This window comes from Equus asinus, chromosome 1 (assembly GCF_041296235.1).
Source record: "Equus asinus isolate D_3611 breed Donkey chromosome 1, EquAss-T2T_v2, whole genome shotgun sequence".
In the NCBI taxonomy this organism is placed as follows: domain Eukaryota; kingdom Metazoa; phylum Chordata; class Mammalia; order Perissodactyla; family Equidae; genus Equus; species Equus asinus.
The window spans coordinates 79834716-79856096 of NC_091790.1; positions in this window are offsets into that span (position 1 = coordinate 79834716).

A 21381-nucleotide genomic window follows, 5' to 3' on the forward strand; every position below is an offset into this window, starting at 1 on the left:
TTTTTGAGAAATCTCCATACTGTTTTCCATAGTGGCTGTACCAGTTTGCATTCCCACCAACAGTGTATGAGGGTTCCTCTTTCTCCACAACCTCTCCAACATTTGTCGTTCTTGGTTTTGGATGTTTTTGCCAATCTAACGGGGGTAAGGTGATATCTTAGTGTAGTTTTGATTTGCATTTCCCTGATGATTAGCGATGATGAACATCTTTTCATGTGTCTATTGGCCATATTCATATCTTCTTTTGAGAAATGTCTGTTCATGTCCTCTGCCCATTTTTGGATCGGGTTGTTTGTTTTTTTGTTGTTAAGCAGTGTGAGTTCTTTGTAGCTATTCTCCTCAAACTGTTCCAGAAAATTGAGAAAGATGGAGAACTCCCTAACACATTCTATGAAGCCAACATCACTCTGATCCCCCAACCTGACAAGGACAACACAAAGAAGGAGAACTACAGGCCGATATCACTGATGAACATAGATGCAAAAATCCTCAACAAAATTTTGGCAAACCGATTACAGCACTACATCAAAAAGATTATACACCATGATCAAGTGGGATTTATACCAGGGACACAGGGATGGTTCAACACCCGCAAGTCAATCAACGTGATACACTACATCAACAAAATGAAAAACAAAAACCACATGATCATCTCAATAGACGCAGAGAAAGCATTTGACAAGATCCAACACCCATTTATGATAAAAACCCTCAGTAAAATGGGTATAGAAGGAAAGTACCTCAACATAATAAAGGCCATATATGATAGACCCACAGCCAACAGCATACTCAATGGACAAAAGCTGAAAGCCATCCCTCTGAGGACAGGAACAAGACAAGGGTGCCCACTTTCACCACTCCTATTCAACATAGTACTGGAGGTGCTGGCCAGAGCAATTCGGCAGGAAAAAAAAATAAAAGGAATCCAAATAGGTAACGAAGAAGTAAACCTCGCGTTGTGTGCAGACGACATGATCTTATACATAGAAAACCCCAAAGAATCCACAGAAAAACTATTAGAAATAATCAACAACTGCAGCAAAGTAGCAGGGTATAAAATTAACGGGCCCCAAAGCATCTTGCTTCCAGCTCTCTGGGAAGCTAAGAAACAACTCGCTCTGCACAGTGCTCTAACAGCCTACCGGGAACATCTCTTACAAAGGCCTGTGAAACGCAGTTTCTTTGCAGGCCTGATCTGGCTGAAGTAGGACTTCTGCTCTGGGTGTGCTACATTGCCCTAGAGCTGCAAGGCACAAAGTGCTGCCTTCATTTCAAAGGGGCAGATGAGCCCCAAAGCATCTTGCTTCCAACTCTTTTGGAAGCTGAGAAACAACTCGCTCTGCACAGTGCTCTAACAGCCTACCGGGAACATCTCTTACAAAGGCCCGTGAAACGCAGTTTCTTTGCCTGCCTGATCTGGCTGAGGTAGAACTTCTGCTCTGGGTGTGCTACATTGCCTTAGAGCTGCAAGGCACAAAGTGCTGCCTTCTTGCCAAAGGGTGAGAAGGGCCCCAAAGCATCTTGCTTCCAGCTCTTTGGGAAGCTAAGAAACAACTCGCTCTGCACAGTGCTCTAACAGCCTACTGGGAACATCTCTTACAAAGGCCTGTGAAACGCAGTTTCTTTGCGGGCCTGATCTGGCTGAAGTAGAACTTCTGCTCTGGGTGTGCTACATTGCTCTAGAGCTGCAAGGCACAAAGTGCTGCGTTCTTTCCATAGGGGCAGATGGGCCCCAAAGCATCTTTTTTTTTTTTTGTTTATTAATGTTATGATGGATTACAAGCTTGTGAAATTTCAGTTGTACATTTTTGTTAGTCATGTTGTGGGAACACCACTTCCCACTCCGTGCCCTCTCCCCACCCCCCTTTTCCCTGGTAACCACCGATCAGATCTCCTTCTCAATATACTAATTTCCACCTATGAGTGGAGTCATATAGAGTTCGTCTTTCTCTGACTGACTTATTTCGCTTAACATAATGCCCTCGAGGTCCATCCACATTGTTGTGAAGGTGCCAATGTCGTCTTTTTTTATGGCTGAGTAGTATTCCATTGTGTATATATACCACATCTTCTTTATCCAATCATCAGTTTCTGGGCATGTAGGCTGGTTCCACGTCTTGGCTATTGTAAATAATGCTGCGATGAACATAGGGGTGCAACGGACTCTTGAGATATCTGATATCAGGTTCTTAGGATAGATACCCAGTAATGGGATGGCTGGGTCATAGGGTATTTCTATTTTTAACTTTTTGAGAAATCTCCATACTGTTTTCCATAGTGGCTGTACCAGTTTGCATTCCCACCAACAGTGTATGAGGGTTCCTCTTTCTCCACAACCTCTCCAACATTTGTCGTTCTTGGTTTTGGATGTTTTTGCCAATCTAACGGGGGTAAGGTGATATCTTAGTGTAGTTTTGATTTGCATTTCCCTGATGATTAGCGATGATGAACATCTTTTCATGTGTCTATTGGCCATATTCATATCTTCTTTTGAGAAACGTCTGTTCATGTCCTCTGCCCATTTTTGGATCGGGTTGTTTGTTTTTTTGTTGTTAAGCAGTGTGAGTTCTTTGTAGCTATTCTCCTCAAACTGTTCCAGAAAATTGAGAAAGATGGAGAACTCCCTAACACATTCTATGAAGCCAACATCACTCTGATCCCCCAACCTGACAAGGACAACACAAAGAAGGAGAACTACAGGCCGATATCACTGATGAACATAGATGCAAAAATCCTCAACAAAATTTTGGCAAACCGATTACAGCACTACATCAAAAAGATTATACACCATGATCAAGTGGGATTTATACCAGGGACACAGGGATGGTTCAACACCCGCAAGTCAATCAACGTGATACACTACATCAACAAAATGAAAAACAAAAACCACATGATCATCACAATAGACGCAGAGAAAGCATTCGACAAGATCCAACACCCATTTATGATAAAAACCCTCAGTAAAATGGGTATAGAAGGAAAGTACCTCAACATAATAAAGGCCATATATGATACACCCACAGCCAACAGCATACTCAATGGACAAAAGCTGAAAGCCATCCCTCTGAGGACAGGAACAAGACAAGGGTGCCCACTTTCACCACTCCTATTCAACATAGTACTGGAGGTGCTGGCCAGAGCAATTCGGCAGGAAAAAAAAATAAAAGGAATCCAAATAGGTAACGAAGAAGTAAACCTCGCGTTGTGTGCAGACGACATGATCTTATACATAGAAAACCCCAAAGAATCCACAGAAAAACTATTAGAAATAATCAACAACTGCAGCAAAGTAGCAGGGTATAAAATTAACGGGCCCCAAAGCATCTTGCTTCCAGCTCTCTGGGAAGCTAAGAAACAACTCGCTCTGCACAGTGCTCTAACAGCCTACCGGGAACATCTCTTACAAAGGCCTGTGAAACGCAGTTTCTTTGCAGGCCTGATCTGGCTGAAGTAGGACTTCTGCTCTGGGTGTGCTACATTGCCCTAGAGCTGCAAGGCACAAAGTGCTGCCTTCATTTCAAAGGGGCAGATGAGCCCCAAAGCATCTTGCTTCCAACTCTTTTGGAAGCTGAGAAACAACTCGCTCTGCACAGTGCTCTAACAGCCTACCGGGAACATCTCTTACAAAGGCCCGTGAAACGCAGTTTCTTTGCCTGCCTGATCTGGCTGAGGTAGAACTTCTGCTCTGGGTGTGCTACATTGCCTTAGAGCTGCAAGGCACAAAGTGCTGCCTTCTTGCCAAAGGGTGAGAAGGGCCCCAAAGCATCTTGCTTCCAGCTCTTTGGGAAGCTAAGAAACAACTCGCTCTGCACAGTGCTCTAACAGCCTACTGGGAACATCTCTTACAAAGGCCTGTGAAACGCAGTTTCTTTGCGGGCCTGATCTGGCTGAAGTAGAACTTCTGCTCTGGGTGTGCTACATTGCTCTAGAGCTGCAAGGCACAAAGTGCTGCGTTCTTTCCATAGGGGCAGATGGGCCCCAAAGCATCTTTTTTTTTTTTTGTTTATTAATGTTATGATGGATTACAAGCTTGTGAAATTTCAGTTGTACATTTTTGTTAGTCATGTTGTGGGAACACCACTTCCCACTCCGTGCCCTCTCCCCACCCCCCTTTTCCCTGGTAACCACCGATCAGATCTCCTTCTCAATATACTAATTTCCACCTATGAGTGGAGTCATATAGAGTTCGTCTTTCTCTGACTGACTTATTTCGCTTAACATAATGCCCTCGAGGTCCATCCACATTGTTGTGAAGGTGCCAATGTCGTCTTTTTTTATGGCTGAGTAGTATTCCATTGTGTATATATACCACATCTTCTTTATCCAATCATCAGTTTCTGGGCATGTAGGCTGGTTCCACGTCTTGGCTATTGTAAATAATGCTGCGATGAACATAGGGGTGCAACGGACTCTTGAGATATCTGATATCAGGTTCTTAGGATAGATACCCAGTAATGGGATGGCTGGGTCATAGGGTATTTCTATTTTTAACTTTTTGAGAAATCTCCATACTGTTTTCCATAGTGGCTGTACCAGTTTGCATTCCCACCAACAGTGTATGAGGGTTCCTCTTTCTCCACAACCTCTCCAACATTTGTCGTTCTTGGTTTTGGATGTTTTTGCCAATCTAACGGGGGTAAGGTGATATCTTAGTGTAGTTTTGATTTGCATTTCCCTGATGATTAGCGATGATGAACATCTTTTCATGTGTCTATTGGCCATATTCATATCTTCTTTTGAGAAACGTCTGTTCATGTCCTCTGCCCATTTTTGGATCGGGTTGTTTGTTTTTTTGTTGTTAAGCAGTGTGAGTTCTTTGTAGCTATTCTCCTCAAACTGTTCCAGAAAATTGAGAAAGATGGAGAACTCCCTAACACATTCTATGAAGCCAACATCACTCTGATCCCCCAACCTGACAAGGACAACACAAAGAAGGAGAACTACAGGCCGATATCACTGATGAACATAGATGCAAAAATCCTCAACAAAATTTTGGCAAACCGATTACAGCACTACATCAAAAAGATTATACACCATGATCAAGTGGGATTTATACCAGGGACACAGGGATGGTTCAACACCCGCAAGTCAATCAACGTGATACACTACATCAACAAAATGAAAAACAAAAACCACATGATCATCACAATAGACGCAGAGAAAGCATTCGACAAGATCCAACACCCATTTATGATAAAAACCCTCAGTAAAATGGGTATAGAAGGAAAGTACCTCAACATAATAAAGGCCATATATGATACACCCACAGCCAACAGCATACTCAATGGACAAAAGCTGAAAGCCATCCCTCTGAGGACAGGAACAAGACAAGGGTGCCCACTTTCACCACTCCTATTCAACATAGTACTGGAGGTGCTGGCCAGAGCAATTCGGCAGGAAAATAAAATAAAAGGAATCCAAATAGGTAACGAAGAAGTAAAACTCGCGTTGTTTGCAGACGACATGATCTTATACATAAAAAACCCCAAAGAATCCACAGAAAAACTATTAGAAATAATCAACAACTACAGCAAAGTAGCAGGGTATAAAATTAACGGGCCCCAAAGCATCTTGCTTCCAGCTCTCTGGGAAGCTAAGAAACAACTCGCTCTGCACAGTGCTCTAACAGCCTACCGGGAACATCTCTTACAAAGGCCTGTGAAACGCAATTTCTTTGCAGGCCTGATCTGGCTGAAGTAGAACTTCTGCTCGGGGTGTGCTGCATTGCCCTAGAGCTGCAAGGCACAAAGTGCTGCGTTCTTTCCATAGGGGCAGATGGGCCCCAAAGCATCTTGCTTCCAGCTCTCTGGGAAGCTAAGAAACTAGTCGCTCTGCACAGTGCTCTTACAGCCTACCGGGAACATCTCTTACAAAGGCCTGTGAAACGAAGTTTCTTTGCAGGTCTGATCTAGCTGAAGTAGAACTTCGGCTCTGGGTGTGCTACATTGCCCTAGAGCTGCAAGGCACAAAGTGCTGCCTTCTTTCCAAAGGGTGAGAGGGCCCCAAAGCATCTTGCTTCCAGCTCTTTGGGAAGCTAAGAAACAAGTCGCTCTGCACAGTGCTCTAACAGCCTACCGGGAACATCTCTTACAAAGGCCTGTGAAACGAAGTTTCTTTGCAGGCCTGACCTGGCAGAAGTAGAACAACTTCTCTGGGTGTGCTACATTGCCCTAGAGCTGCAAGGCACAAAGTGCTGCCTTCTTTCCTTAAGGGCAGATGGTCCCTAAAGCATCTTGCTTCCAGCTCCTTGGGAAGCTAAGAAACAACTCGCTCTGCACAGTTCTCTAACAGCCTACAGGGAACATCTCTTACAAAGGCCTGTGAAACGCAGTTTCTTTGCAGGTCTGATGTGGCTGAAGTAGAACTTCTGCTTTGGGTGTGCTACATTGCCCTAGAGCTGCAAGGCACAAAGTGCTGCCTTCTTTCCAAAGGATGAGAAGGGCCCCAAAGCATCTTGCTTCCAGCTCTTTGGGAAGCTAGGAAACAACTTGCTCTGCACAGTGCTCTAACAGCCTACCGGGAACATCTCTTACAAAGGCCTGTGAAACGCAGTTTCTTTGCATGGCTGATCTGGCTGAAGTAGAACTTCTGCTCTGGGTGTGCTACATTGCCTTAGAGCTGCAAGGCAGAAAGTGCTGCCTTCTTGCCAAAGGGTGAGAAGGGCCCCAAAGCATCTTGCTTCCAGCCTTTGGGAAGCTAAGAAACAACTCGCTCTGCACAGTGCTCTATCAGCCTACCGGGAACATCTCTTACAAAGGCCTGTGAAACGCAGTTTCTTTGCGGGCCTGATCTGGCTGAAGTAGAACTTCTGCTCTGGGTGTGCTACATTGCCCTAGAGCTGCAAGGCACAAAGTGCTGCGTTCTTTCCATAGGGGCAGATGGGCCCCAAAGCATCTTTTTTTGTTGTTGTTTATTAATGTTATGATGGATTACAAGCTTGTGAAATTTCAGTTGTACATTTTTGTTAGTCATGTTTTGGGAACACCAATTCCCCCTCCGTGCCCTCCCCCACCCCCCCTTTTCCCTGGTAACCACCGATCAGATCTCCTTCTCAATATACTAATTTCCACCTATGAGTGGACTCATATAGAGTTCGTCTTTCTCTGACTGACTTATTTCGCTTAACATAATGCCCTCGAGGTCCATCCACATTGTTGTGAAGGGGCCAATGTCGTCTTTTTTTATGGCTGAGTAGTATTCCATTGTGTATATATACCACATCTTCTTTATCCAATCATCATTTTCTGGGCATGTAGGCTGGTTCCACGTCTTGGCTATTGTAAATAATGCTGCGATGAACATAGGGGTGCAACGGACTCTTGAGATATCTGATATCAGGTTCTTAGGATAGATACCCAGTAATGGGATGGCTGGGTCATAGGGTATTTCTAGTTTTAACTTTTTGAGAAATCTCCATACTGTTTTCCATAGTGTCTGTACCAGTTTGCATTCCCACCAACAGTGTATGAGGGTTCCTCTTTCTCCACAACCTCTCCAACATTTGTCGTTCTTGGTTTTGGATGTTTTTGCCAATCTAACGGGGGTAAGGTGATATCTTAGTGTAGTTTTGATTTGCATTTCCCTGATGATTAGCGATGATGAACATCTTTTCATGTGTCTATTGGCCATATTCATATCTTCTTTTGAGAAACGTCTGTTCATGTCCTCTGCCCATTTTTGGATCGGGTTGTTTGTTTTTTTGTTGTTAAGCAGTGTGAGTTCTTTGTAGCTATTCTCCTCAAACTGTTCCAGAAAATTGAGAAAGATGGAGAACTCCCTAACACATTCTATGAAGCCAACATCACTCTGATCCCCCAACCTGACAAGGACAACACAAAGAAGGAGAACTACAGGCCGATATCACTGATGAACATAGATGCAAAAATCCTCAACAAAATTTTGGCAAACCGATTACAGCACTACATCAAAAAGATTATACACCATGATCAAGTGGGATTTATACCAGGGACACAGGGATGGTTCAACACCCGCAAGTCAATCAACGTGATACACTACATCAACAAAATGAAAAACAAAAACCACATGATCATCACAATAGACGCAGAGAAAGCATTCGACAAGATCCAACACCCATTTATGATAAAAACCCTCAGTAAAATGGGTATAGAAGGAAAGTACCTCAACATAATAAAGGCCATATATGATACACCCACAGCCAACAGCATACTCAATGGACAAAAGCTGAAAGCCATCCCTCTGAGGACAGGAACAAGACAAGGGTGCCCACTTTCACCACTCCTATTCAACATAGTACTGGAGGTGCTGGCCAGAGCAATTCGGCAGGAAAATAAAATAAAAGGAATCCAAATAGGTAACGAAGAAGTAAAACTCGCGTTGTTTGCAGACGACATGATCTTATACATAAAAAACCCCAAAGAATCCACAGAAAAACTATTAGAAATAATCAACAACTACAGCAAAGTAGCAGGGTATAAAATTAACGGGCCCCAAAGCATCTTGCTTACAGCTCTCTGGGAAGCTAAGAAACAACTCGCTCTGCACAGTGCTCTAACAGCCTACCGGGAACATCTCTTACAAAGGCCTGTGAAACGCAATTTCTTTGCAGGCCTGATCTGGCTGAAGTAGAACTTCTGCTCGGGGTGTGCTGCATTGCCCTAGAGCTGCAAGGCACAAAGTGCTGCGTTCTTTCCATAGGGGCAGATGGGCCCCAAAGCATCTTGCTTCCAGCTCTCTGGGAAGCTAAGAAACTAGTCGCTCTGCACAGTGCTCTTACAGCCTACCGGGAACATCTCTTACAAAGGCCTGTGAAACGAAGTTTCTTTGCAGGTCTGATCTAGCTGAAGTAGAACTTCGGCTCTGGGTGTGCTACATTGCCCTAGAGCTGCAAGGCACAAAGTGCTGCCTTCTTTCCAAAGGGTGAGAGGGCCCCAAAGCATCTTGCTTCCAGCTCTTTGGGAAGCTAAGAAACAAGTCGCTCTGCACAGTGCTCTAACAGCCTACCGGGAACATCTCTTACAAAGGCCTGTGAAACTAAGTTTCTTTGCAGGCCTGACCTGGCAGAAGTAGAACAACTTCTCTGGGTGTGCTACATTGCCCTAGAGCTGCAAGGCACAAAGTGCTGCCTTCTTTCCTTAAGGGCAGATGGTCCCTAAAGCATCTTGCTTCCAGCTCCTTGGGAAGCTAAGAAACAACTCGCTCTGCACAGTTCTCTAACAGCCTACAGGGAACATCTCTTACAAAGGCCTGTGAAACGCAGTTTCTTTGCAGGTCTGATGTGGCTGAAGTAGAACTTCTGCTTTGGGTGTGCTACATTGCCCTAGAGCTGCAAGGCACAAAGTGCTGCCTTCTTTCCAAAGGATGAGAAGGGCCCCAAAGCATCTTGCTTCCAGCTCTTTGGGAAGCTAGGAAACAACTTGCTCTGCACAGTGCTCTAACAGCCTACCGGGAACATCTCTTACAAAGGCCTGTGAAACGCAGTTTCTTTGCATGGCTGATCTGGCTGAAGTAGAACTTCTGCTCTGGGTGTGCTACATTGCCTTAGAGCTGCAAGGCAGAAAGTGCTGCCTTCTTGCCAAAGGGTGAGAAGGGCCCCAAAGCATCTTGCTTCCAGCCTTTGGGAAGCTAAGAAACAACTCGCTCTGCACAGTGCTCTATCAGCCTACCGGGAACATCTCTTACAAAGGCCTGTGAAACGCAGTTTCTTTGCGGGCCTGATCTGGCTGAAGTAGAACTTCTGCTCTGGGTGTGCTACATTGCCCTAGAGCTGCAAGGCACAAAGTGCTGCGTTCTTTCCATAGGGGCAGATGGGCCCCAAAGCATCTTTTTTTGTTGTTGTTTATTAATGTTATGATGGATTACAAGCTTGTGAAATTTCAGTTGTACATTTTTGTTAGTCATGTTTTGGGAACACCAATTCCCCCTCCGTGCCCTCCCCCACCCCCCCTTTTCCCTGGTAACCACCGATCAGATCTCCTTCTCAATATACTAATTTCCACCTATGAGTGGACTCATATAGAGTTCGTCTTTCTCTGACTGACTTATTTCGCTTAACATAATGCCCTCGAGGTCCATCCACATTGTTGTGAAGGGGCCAATGTCGTCTTTTTTTATGGCTGAGTAGTATTCCATTGTGTATATATACCACATCTTCTTTATCCAATCATCATTTTCTGGGCATGTAGGCTGGTTCCACGTCTTGGCTATTGTAAATAATGCTGCGATGAACATAGGGGTGCAACGGACTCTTGAGATATCTGATATCAGGTTCTTAGGATAGATACCCAGTAATGGGATGGCTGGGTCATAGGGTATTTCTAGTTTTAACTTTTTGAGAAATCTCCATACTGTTTTCCATAGTGTCTGTACCAGTTTGCATTCCCACCAACAGTGTATGAGGGTTCCTCTTTCTCCACAACCTCTCCAACATTCGTCGTTCTTGGTTTTGGATGTTTTTGCCAATCTAACGGGGGTAAGGTGATATCTTAGTGTAGTTTTGATTTGCATTTCCCTGATGATTAGCGATGATGAACATCTTTTCATGTGTCTATTGGCCATATTCCTATCTTCTTTTGAGAAATGTCTGTTCATGTCCTCTGCCCATTTTTGGATCGGGTTGTTTGTTTTTTTGTTGTTAAGCAGTGTGAGTTCTTTGTACCTATTCTCCTCAAACTGTTCCAGAAAATTGAGAAAGATGGAGAACTCCCTAACACATTCTATGAAGCCAACATCACTCTGATCCCCAAACCTGACAAGGACAACACAAAGAAGGAGAACGACAGGCCGATATCACTGATGAACATAGATGCAAAAATCCTCAACAAAATTTTGGCAAACCGATTACAGCAATACATCAAAAAGATTATACACCATGATCAAGTGGGATATATACCAGGGACACAGGGATGGTTCAACACCCGCAAGTCAATCAACGTGATACACTACATCAACAAAATGAAAAACAAAAACCACATGATCATCTCAATAGACGCAGAGAAAGCATTCGACAAGATCCAACACCCATTTATGATAAAAACCCTCAGTAAAATGATTATAGAAGGAAAGTACCTCAACATAATAAAGGCCATATATGATAGACCCACAGCCAACAGCATACTCAATGGACAAAAGCTGAAAGCCATCCGTCTGAGGACAGGAACAAGACAAGGGTGCCCACTTTCACCACTCCTATTCAACATAGTACTGGAGGTGCTGGCCAGAGCAATTCGGCAGGAAAAAAAAATAAAAGGAATCCAAATAGGTAACGAAGAAGTAAAACTCGCGTTGTTTGCAGACGACATGATCTTATACATAAAAAACCCCAAAGAATCCACAGAAAAACTATTAGAAATAATCAACAACTACAGCAAAGTAGCAGGGTATAAAATTAACGGGCCCCAAAGCATCTTGCTTCCAGCTCTCTGGGAAGCTAAGAAACAACTCGCTCTGCACAGTCCTCTAACAGCCTACCGGGAACATCTCGTACAAAGGCCTGTGAAACGCAGTTTCTTTGCAGGTCTGATCTAGCTGAAGTAGAACTTCTGCTCTGGGTGTGCTACATTGCCCTAGAGCTGCAAGGCACACAGTGCTGCCTTCTTTCCAAAGGGTGAGAAGGGACCCAAAGCATCTTGCTTCCAGCTCTTTGGGAAGCTAAGAAACAAGTCGCTCTGCACAGTGCTCTAACAGCCTACCGGGAACATCTCTTACAAAGGCCTGTGAAACGAAGTTTCTTTGCAGGCCTGACCTGGCAGAAGTAGAACAACTTCTCTGGGTGTGCTACATTGCCCTAGAGCTGCAAGGCACAAAGTGCTGCCTTCTTTCCTTAAGGGCAGATGGTCCCTAAAGCATCTTGCTTCCAGCTCCTTGGGAAGCTAAGAAACAACTCGCTCTGCACAGTTCTCTACAGCTTACAGGGAACATCTTTTACAAAGGTCTGTGAAACGCAGTTTCTTTGCAGGTCTGATGTGGCTGAAGTAGAACTTCTGCTTTGGGTGTGCTACATTACCCTAGAGCTGCAAGGCACAAAGTGCTGCCTTCTTTCCAAAGGGTGAGAAGGGCCCCAAAGCATCTTGCTTCCAGCTCTTTGGGAAGCTAGGAAACAACTTGCTCTGCACAGTGCTCTAACAGCCTACCGGGAACATCTCTCACAAAGGCCTGTGAAACGCCGTTTCTTTGCAGGCCTGATCTGGCTGAAGTAGAACTTCTGCTCTGGGTGTGCTACATTGCCCTAGAGCTGCAAGGCACAAAGTGCTGCCTTCATCTGAAAGGGGCAGATGAGCCCCAAAGCATCTTGCTTCCAACTCTTTTGGAAGCTGAGAAACAACTCGCTCTGCACAGTGCTCTAACAGCCTACTGGGAACATCTCTTACAAAGGCCTGTGAAACGCAGTTTCTTTGCGGGCCTGATCTGGCTGAAGTAGAACTTCTGCTCTGGGTGTGCTACATTGCCCTAGAGCTGCAAGGCACAAAGTGCTGCGTTCTTTCCATAAGGGCAGATGGGCCCCAAAGCATCTTTTTTTTTTTTGTTTATTAATGTCATGATGGATTAGAAGCTTGTGAAATTTCAGTTGTACATTTTTGTTAGTCATGTTGTGGGAACACCACTTCCCACTCCGTGCCCTCCCCCCACCCCCCCTTTTCCCTGGTAACCACCGATCAGATCTCCTTCTCAATATACTAATTTCCACCTATGAGTGGAGTCATATAGAGTTCGTCTTTCTCTGACTGACTTATTTCGCTTAACATAATGCCCTCGAGGTCCATCCATATTGTTGTGAAGGGGCCAATGTCGTCTTTTTTTATGGCTGAGTAGTATTCCATTGTGTATATATACCACATCTTCTTTATCCAATCATCAGTTTCTGGGCATGTAGGCTGGTTCCACGTCTTGGCTATTGTAAATAATGCTGCGATGAACATAGGGGTGCAACGGACTCTTGAGATATCTGATATCAGGTTCTTAGGATAGATACCCAGTAATGGGATGGCTGGGTCATAGGGTATTTCTATTTTTAACTTTTTGAGAATTCTCCATACTGTTTTCCATAGTGGCTGTACCAGTTTGCATTCCCACCAACAGTGTATGAGGGTTCCTCTTTCTCCACAACCTCTCCCACATTTGTCGTTCTTGGTTTTGGATGTTTTTGCCAATCTAACGGGGGTAAGGTGATATCTTAGTGTAGTTTTGATTTGCATTTCCCTGATGATTAGCGATGATGAACATCTTTTCATGTGTCTATTGGCCATATTCCTATCTTCTTTTGAGAAATGTCTGTTCATGTCCTCTGCCCATTTTTGGATCGGGTTGTTTGTTTTTTTGTTGTTAAGCAGTGTGAGTTCTTTGTAGCTATTCTCCTCAAACTGTTCCAGAAAATTGAGAAAGATGGAGAACTCCCTAACACATTCTATGAAGCCAACATCACTCTGATCCCCCAACCTGACAAGGACAACACAAAGAAGGAGAACTACAGGCCGATATCACTGATGAACATAGATGCAAAAATCCTCAACAAAATTTTGGCAAACCGATTACAGCAATACATCAAAAAGATTATACACCATGATCAAGTGGGATTTATACCAGGGACACAGGGATGGTTCAACACCCGCAAGTCAATCAACGTGATACACTACATCAACAAAATGAAAAACAAAAACCACATGATCATCTCAATAGACGCAGAGAAAGCATTCGACAAGATCCAACACCCATTTATGATAAAAACCCTCAGTAAAATGGGTATAGAAGGAAAGTACCTCAACATAATAAAGGCCATATATGATAGACCCACAGCCAACAGCATACTCAATGGACAAAAGCTGAAAGCCATCCCTCTGAGGACAGGAACAAGACAAGGGTGCCCACTTTCACCACTCCTATTCAACATAGTACTGGAGGTGCTGGCCAGAGCAATTCGGCAGGAAAAAAAAATAAAAGGAATCCAAATAGGTAACGAAGAAGTAAAACTCGCGTTGTTTGCAGACGACATGATCTTATACATAGAAAACCCCAAAGAATCCACAGAAAAACTATTAGAAATAATCAACAACTACAGCAAAGTAGCAGGGTATAAAATTAACGGGCCCCAAAGCATCTTGCTTCCAGCTCTCTGGGAAGCTAAGAAACAACTCGCTCTGCACAGTGCTCTAACAGCCTAACGGGAACATCTCTTACAAAGGCCTGTGAAACGCTGATTCTTTGCAGGCCTGATCTGGCTGAAGTAGAAATTCTGCTCGGGGTGTGCTGCATTGCCCTAGAGCTGCAAGGCACAAAGTGCTGCGTTCTTTCCATAGGGGCAGATGGGCCCCAAAGCATCTTGCTTCCAGCTCTCTGGGAAGCTAAGAAACTAGTCGCTCTGCACAGTGCTCTTACAGCCTACCGGGAACATCTCTCACAAAGGCCTGTGAAACGCAGTTTCTTTGCGGGCCTGATCTGGCTGAAGTAGAACTTCTGCTCTGGGTGTGCTACATTGCCCTAGAGCTGCAAGGCACAAAGTGCTGCGTTCTTTCCATAGGGGCAGATGGGCCCCAAAGCATCTTTTTTTTTTTTGTTTATTAATGTTATGATGGATTACAAGCTTGTGAAATTTCAGTTGTACATTTTTGTTAGTCATGTTGTGGGAACACCACTTCCCCCTCCGTGCCCTCCCCCCACCCCCCCTTTTCCCTGGTAACCACCGATCAGATCTCCTTCTCAATATACTAATTTCCACCTATGAGTGGAGTCATATAGAGTTCGTCTTTCTCTGACTGACTTATTTCGCTTAACATAATGCCCTCGAGGTCCATCCACATTGTTGTGAAGGGGCCAATGTCGTCTTTTTTTATGGCTGAGTAGTATTCCATTGTGTATATATACCACATCTTCTTTATCCAATCATCAGTTTCTGGGCATGTAGGCTGGTTCCACGTCTTGGCTATTGTAAATAATGCTGCGATGAACATAGGGGTGCAACGGACTCTTGAGATATCTGATATCAGGTTCTTAGGATAGATACCCAGTAATGGGATGGCTGGGTCATAGGGTATTTCTATTTTTAACTTTTTGAGAAATCTCCATACTGTTTTCCATAGTGGCTGTACCAGTTTGCATTCCCACCAACAGTGTATGAGGGTTCCTCTTTCTCCACAACCTCTCCCACATTTGTCGTTCTTGGTTTTGGATGTTTTTGCCAATCTAACGGGGGTAAGGTGATATCTTAGTGTAGTTTTGATTTGCATTTCCCTGATGATTAGCGATGATGAACATCTTTTCATGTGTCTATTGGCCATATTCCTATCTTCTTTTGAGAAATGTCTGTTCATGTCCTCTGCCCATTTTTGGATCGGGTTGTTTGTTTTTTTGTTGTTAAGCAGTGTGAGTTCTTTGTACCTATTCTCCTCAAACTGTTCCAGAAAATTGAGAAAGATGGAGAACTCCCTAACACATTCTATGAAGCCAACATCACTCTGATCCCCAAACCTGACAAGGACAACACAAAGAAGGAGAACTACAGGCCGATATCACTGATGAACATAGATGCAAAAATCCTCAACAAAATTTTGGCAAACCGATTACAGCAATACATCAAAAAGATTATACACCATGATCAAGTGGGATTTATACCAGGGACACAGGGATGGTTCAACACCCGCAAGTCAATCAACGTGATACACTACATCAACAAAATGAAAAACAAAAACCACATGATCATCTCAATAGACGCAGAGAAAGCATTCGACAAGATCCAACACCCATTTATGATAAAAACCCTCAGTAAAATGGATGTAGAAGGAAAGTACCTCAACATAATAAAGGCCATATATGATAGACCCACAGCCAACATCATACTCAATGGACAAAAGCTGAAAGCCATCCCTCTGAGGACAGGAACAAGACAAGGGTGCCCACTTTCACCACTCCTATTCAACATAGTACTGGAGGTGCTGGCCAGAGCAATTCGGCAGGAAAAATAAATAAAAGGAATCGAAATAGGTAACGAAGAAGTAAAACTCGCGTTGTTTGCAGACGACATGATCTTATACATAGAAAACCCCAAAGAATCCACAGAAAAACTATTAGAAATAATCAACAACTACAGCAAAGTAGCAGGGTATAAAATTAACGGTCCCCAAAGCATCTTGCTTCCAGCTCTCTCGGAAGCTAAGAAACAACTCGCTCTGCACAGTGCTCTAACAGCCTACAGGGAACATCTCTTACAAAGGCCTGTGAAACGCAGTTTCTTTGCAGGTCTGATCTGGCTGAAGTAGAACTTCTGCTTTGGGTGTGCTACATTGCCCTAGAGCTGCAAGGCACAAAGTGCTGCCTTCTTTCCCAAGGGTGAGAAGGGCCCCAAAGCATCTTGCTTCCAGCTCTTTGGGAAGCTAGGAAACAACTCGCTCTGCACAGTGCTCTTACAGCCTACCGGGAACATCTCTTACAAAGGCCTGTGAAACGCAGTTTCTTTGCAGGCCTGATCTGGCTGAAGTACAACTTCTGCCCTGGGTGTGCTACATTGCCCTATAGCTGCAAGGCACAAAGTGCTGACTTCTTTCCAAAGGGTGAGAAGGGCCCCAAAGCATCTTGCTTCCGGCTGTTTGGGAAGCTAAGAAACAACTCGCTCTGCACAGTGCTCTAACAGCCTACCGGGAACATCTCTTACAGAGGCCTATGAAACGCAGTTTCTTTGCAGGCCTGATCTGGCTGAAGAAGAACTTCTGCTCTGGGTGTGCTACATTGCCCTAGAGCTGTAAGGCACAAAATGCTGCCTTCTTTCCAAAGGGTGAGAAGGGCCCCAAAGCATCTTGCTTCCAGCTCTTTGGGAAGCTAAGAAACAACTCGCTCTGCACAGTGCTCTATCAGCCTACCGGGAACATCTCTTACAAAGGCCTGTGAAACGCAGTTTCTTTGCAGGCCTGATCTGGCTGAAGTAGAACTTCTGCTCTGGGTGTGCTACATTGCCCTAGAGCTGCAAGGCACAAAGTGCTGCGTTCTTTCCATAGGGGCAGATGGGCCCCAAAGCATCTTTTTTTTTTTTTGTTTATTAATGTTATGATGGATTACAAGCTTGTGAAATTTCAGTTGTACATTTTTGTTAGTCATGTTGTGGGAACACCACTTCCCCCTCCGTGCCCTCCCCCCACCCCCCCTTTTCCCTGGTAACCACCGATCAGATCTCCTTCTCAATATACTAATTTCCACCTATGAGTGGAGTCATATAGAGTTCGTCTTTCTCTGACTGACTTATTTCGCTTAACATAATGCCCTCGAGGTCCATCCACCATGTTGTGAAGGGGCCAATGTCGTCTTTTTTTATGGCTGAGTAGTATTCCATTGTGTATATATACCACATCTTCTTTATCCAATCATCAGTTTCTGGGCATGTAGGCTGGTTCCACGTCTTGGCTATTGTAAATAATGCTGCGATGAACATAGGGGTGCAACGGACTCTTGAGATATCTGATATCAGGTTCTTAGGATAGATACCCAGTAATGGGATGGCTGGGTCATAGGGTATTTCTATTTTTAACTTTTTGAGAAATCTCCATACTGTTTTCCATAGTGGCTGTACCAGTTTGCATTCCCACCAACAGTGTATGAGGGTTCCTCTTTCTCCACAACCTCTCCCACATTTGTCGTTCTTGGTTTTGGATGTTTTTGCCAATCTAACGGGGGCAAGGTGATATATTAGTGTAGTTTTGATTTGCATTTCCCTGATGATTAGCGATGATGAACATCTTTTCATGTGTCTATTGGCCATATTCATATCTTCTTTTGAGAAATGTCTGTTCATGTCCTCTGCCCATTTTTTGATCGGGTTGTTTGTTTTTTTGTTGTTAAGCAGTGTGAGTTCTTTGTACCTATTCTCCTCAAACTGTTTCAGAAAACTGAGAAAGATGGAGAACTCCCTAACACATTCTATGAAGCCAACATCACTCTGATCCCCAAACCTGACAAGGACAACACAAAGAAGGAGAACTACAGGCCGATATCACTGATGAACATAGATGCAAAAATCCTCAACAAAATTTTGGCAAACCGATTACAGCAATACATCAAAAAGATTATACACCATGATCAAGTGGGATTTATACCAGGGACACAGGGATGGTTCAACACCCGCAAGTCAATCAACGTGATACACTACATCAACAAAATGAAAAACAAAAACCACATGATCATCTCAATAGACGCAGAGAAAGCATTCGACAAGATCCAACACCCATTTATGATAAAAACCCTCAGTAAAATGGGTATAGAAGGAAAGTACCTCAACATAATAAAGGCCATATATGATAGACCCACAGCCAACATCATACTCAATGGACAAAAGCTGAAAGCCATCCCTCTGAGGACAGGAACAAGACAAGGGTGCCCACTTTCACCACTCCTATTCAACATAGTACTGGAGGTGCTGGCCAGAGCAATTCGGCAGGAAAAAAAAATAAAAGGAATCCAAATAGGTAACGAAGAAGTAAAACTCGCGTTGTTTGCAGACGACATGATCTTATACATAGAACACCCCAAAGAATCCACAGAAAAACTATTAGAAATAATCAACAACTACAGCAAAGTAGCAGGGTATAAAATTAACGGGCCCCAAAGCATCTTGCTTCCAGCTCTCTGGGAAGCTAAGAAACAACTCGCTCTGCACAGTGCTCTAACAGCCTACCGGGAACATCTCTTACAAAGGCCTGTGAAACGCAGTTTCTTTGCAGGCCTGATCTGGCTGAAGTAGAACTTCTGCTCGGGGTGTGCTGCATTGCCCTAGAGCTGCAAGGCACAAAGTGCTGCGTTCTTTCCATAGGGGCAGATGGGCCCCAAAGCATCTTGCTTCCAGCTCTCTTTGAAGCTAAGAAACTAGTCGCTCTGCACAGTGCTCTTACAGCCTACCGGGAACATCTCTTACAAAGGCCTGTGAAACGAAGTTTCTTTGCAGGTCTGATCTAGCTGAAGTAGAACTTCGGCTCTGGGTGTGCTACATTGCCCTAGAGCTGCAAGGCACAAAGTGCTGCCTTCTTTCCAAAGGGTGAGAAGGGCCCCAAAGCATCTTGCTTCCGGCTGTTTGGGAAGCTAAGACACAACTCGCTCTGCACAGTGCTCTAACAGCCTACCGGGAACATCTCTTACAAAGGCCTGTGAAACGCAGTTTCTTTGCGGGCCTGATCTGGCTGAAGTAGAACTTCTGCTCTGGGTGTGCTACATTGCCCTAGAGCTGCAAGGCAGAAAGTGCTGCGTTCTTTCCATAGGGGCAGATGGGCCCCAAAGCATCTTTTTTTTTTTTTTTTTTGTTTATTAATGTTATGATGGATTACAAGCTTGTGAAATTTCAGTTGTACATTTTTGTTAGTCATGTTGTGAGAACACCACTTCCCCCTCCGTGCCCTCCCCCCACCCCCCCTTTTCCCTGGTAACCACCGATCAGATCTCCTTCTCAATATACTAATTTCCACCTATGAGTGGAGTCATATAGAGTTCGTCTTTCTCTGACTGACTTATTTCGCTTAACATAATGCCCTCGAGGTCCATGCACATTGTTGTGAAGGGGCCAATGTCGTCTTTTTTTATGGCTGAGTAGTATTCCATTGTGTATATATACCACATCTTCTTTATCCAATCATCAGTTTCTGGGCATGTAGGCTGGTTCCACGTCTTGGCTATTGTAAATAATGCTGCGATGAACATAGGGGTGCAACGGACTCTTGAGATATCTGATATCAGGTTCTTAGGATAGATACCCAGAAATGGGATGGCTGGGTCATAGGGTATTTCTATTTTTAACTTTTTGAGAAATCTCCATACTGTTTTCCATAGTGGCTGCACCAGTTTGCATTCCCACCAACAGTGTATGAGGGTTCCTCTTTCTCCACAACCTCTCCAACATTCGTCGTTCTTGGTTTTGGATGTTTTTGCCAATCTAACGGGGGTAAGGTGATATCTTAGTGTAGTTTTGATTTGCATTTCCCTGATGATTAGCGATGATGAACATCTTTTCATGTGTCTATTGGCCATATTCATATCTTCTTTTGAGAAATGTCTGTTCATGTCCTCTGCCCATTTTTGGATCGGGTTGTTTGTTTTTTTGTTGTTAAGCAGTGTGAGTTCTTTGTACCTATTCTCCTCAAACTGTTCCAGAAAATTGAGAAAGATGGAGAACTCCCTAACACATTCTATGAAGCCAACATCACTCTGATCCCCCAACCTGGCAAGGACAACACAAAGAAGGAGAACTACAGGCCGATATCACTGATGAAATAGATGCAAAAATCCTCAACAAAATTTTGGCAAACCGATTACAGCAATACATCAAAAAGATTATACACCATGATCAAGTGGGATTTATACCAGGGACACAGGGATGGTTCAACACCCGCAAGTCAATCAACGTGATACACTACATCAACAAAATGAAAAACAAAAACCACATGATCATCTCAATAGACGCAGAGAAAGCATTCGACAAGATCCAACACCCATTTATGATAAAAACCCTCAGTAAAATGGGTATAGAAGGAAAGTACCTCAACATAATAAAGGCCATATATGATAGACCCACAGCCAACAGCATAATCAATGGACAAAAGCTGAAAGCCATCCCTCTGAGGACAGGAACAAGACAAGGGTGCCCACTTTCACCACTCCTATTCAACATAGTACTGGAGGTGCCGGCCAGAGCTATTCGGAAGGAAAAAAAAATAAAAGGAATCCAAATAGGTAACGAAGAAGTAAAACTCGCATTGTTTGCAGACGACATGATCTTATACATAGAAAACCCCAAAGAATCCACAGAAAAACTATTAGAAATAATCAACAACTACAGCAAAGTAGAAGGGTATAAAATTAACGGGCCCCAAAGCATCTTGCTTCCAGCTCTCTGGGAAGCTAAGAAACAACTCGCTCTGCACAGTGCTCTAACAGCCTACCGGGAACATCTCTTACAAAGGCCTGTGAAACGCAGTTTCTTTGCAGGCCTGATCTGGCTGAAGTACAACTTCTGCTCTGGGTGTGCTACATTGCCCTAGAGCTGCAAGGCACAAAGTGCTGAGTTCATTTCAAAGGGGCAGATGAGCCCCAAAGCATCTTGCTTCCAACTCTTTTGGAAGCTGAGAAACAACTCGCTCTGCACAGTGCTCTAACAGCCTACCGGGAACATCTCTTACAAGGGCCTGTGAAACGCAGTTTCTTTGCATGCCTGATCTGGCTGAAGTAGAACTTCTGCTCTGGGTGTGCTACATTGCCTTAGAGCTGCAAGGCACAAAGTGCTGCCTTCTTGCCAAAGGGTGAGAAGGGCCCCAAAGCATCTTGCTTCCAGCTGTTTGGGAAGCTAAGAAACAAGTCTCTCTGCACAGTGCTCTAACAGCCTACCGGGAACATCTCTTACAAAGGCCTGTGAAACGCAGTTTCTTTGCGGGCCTGATCTGGCTG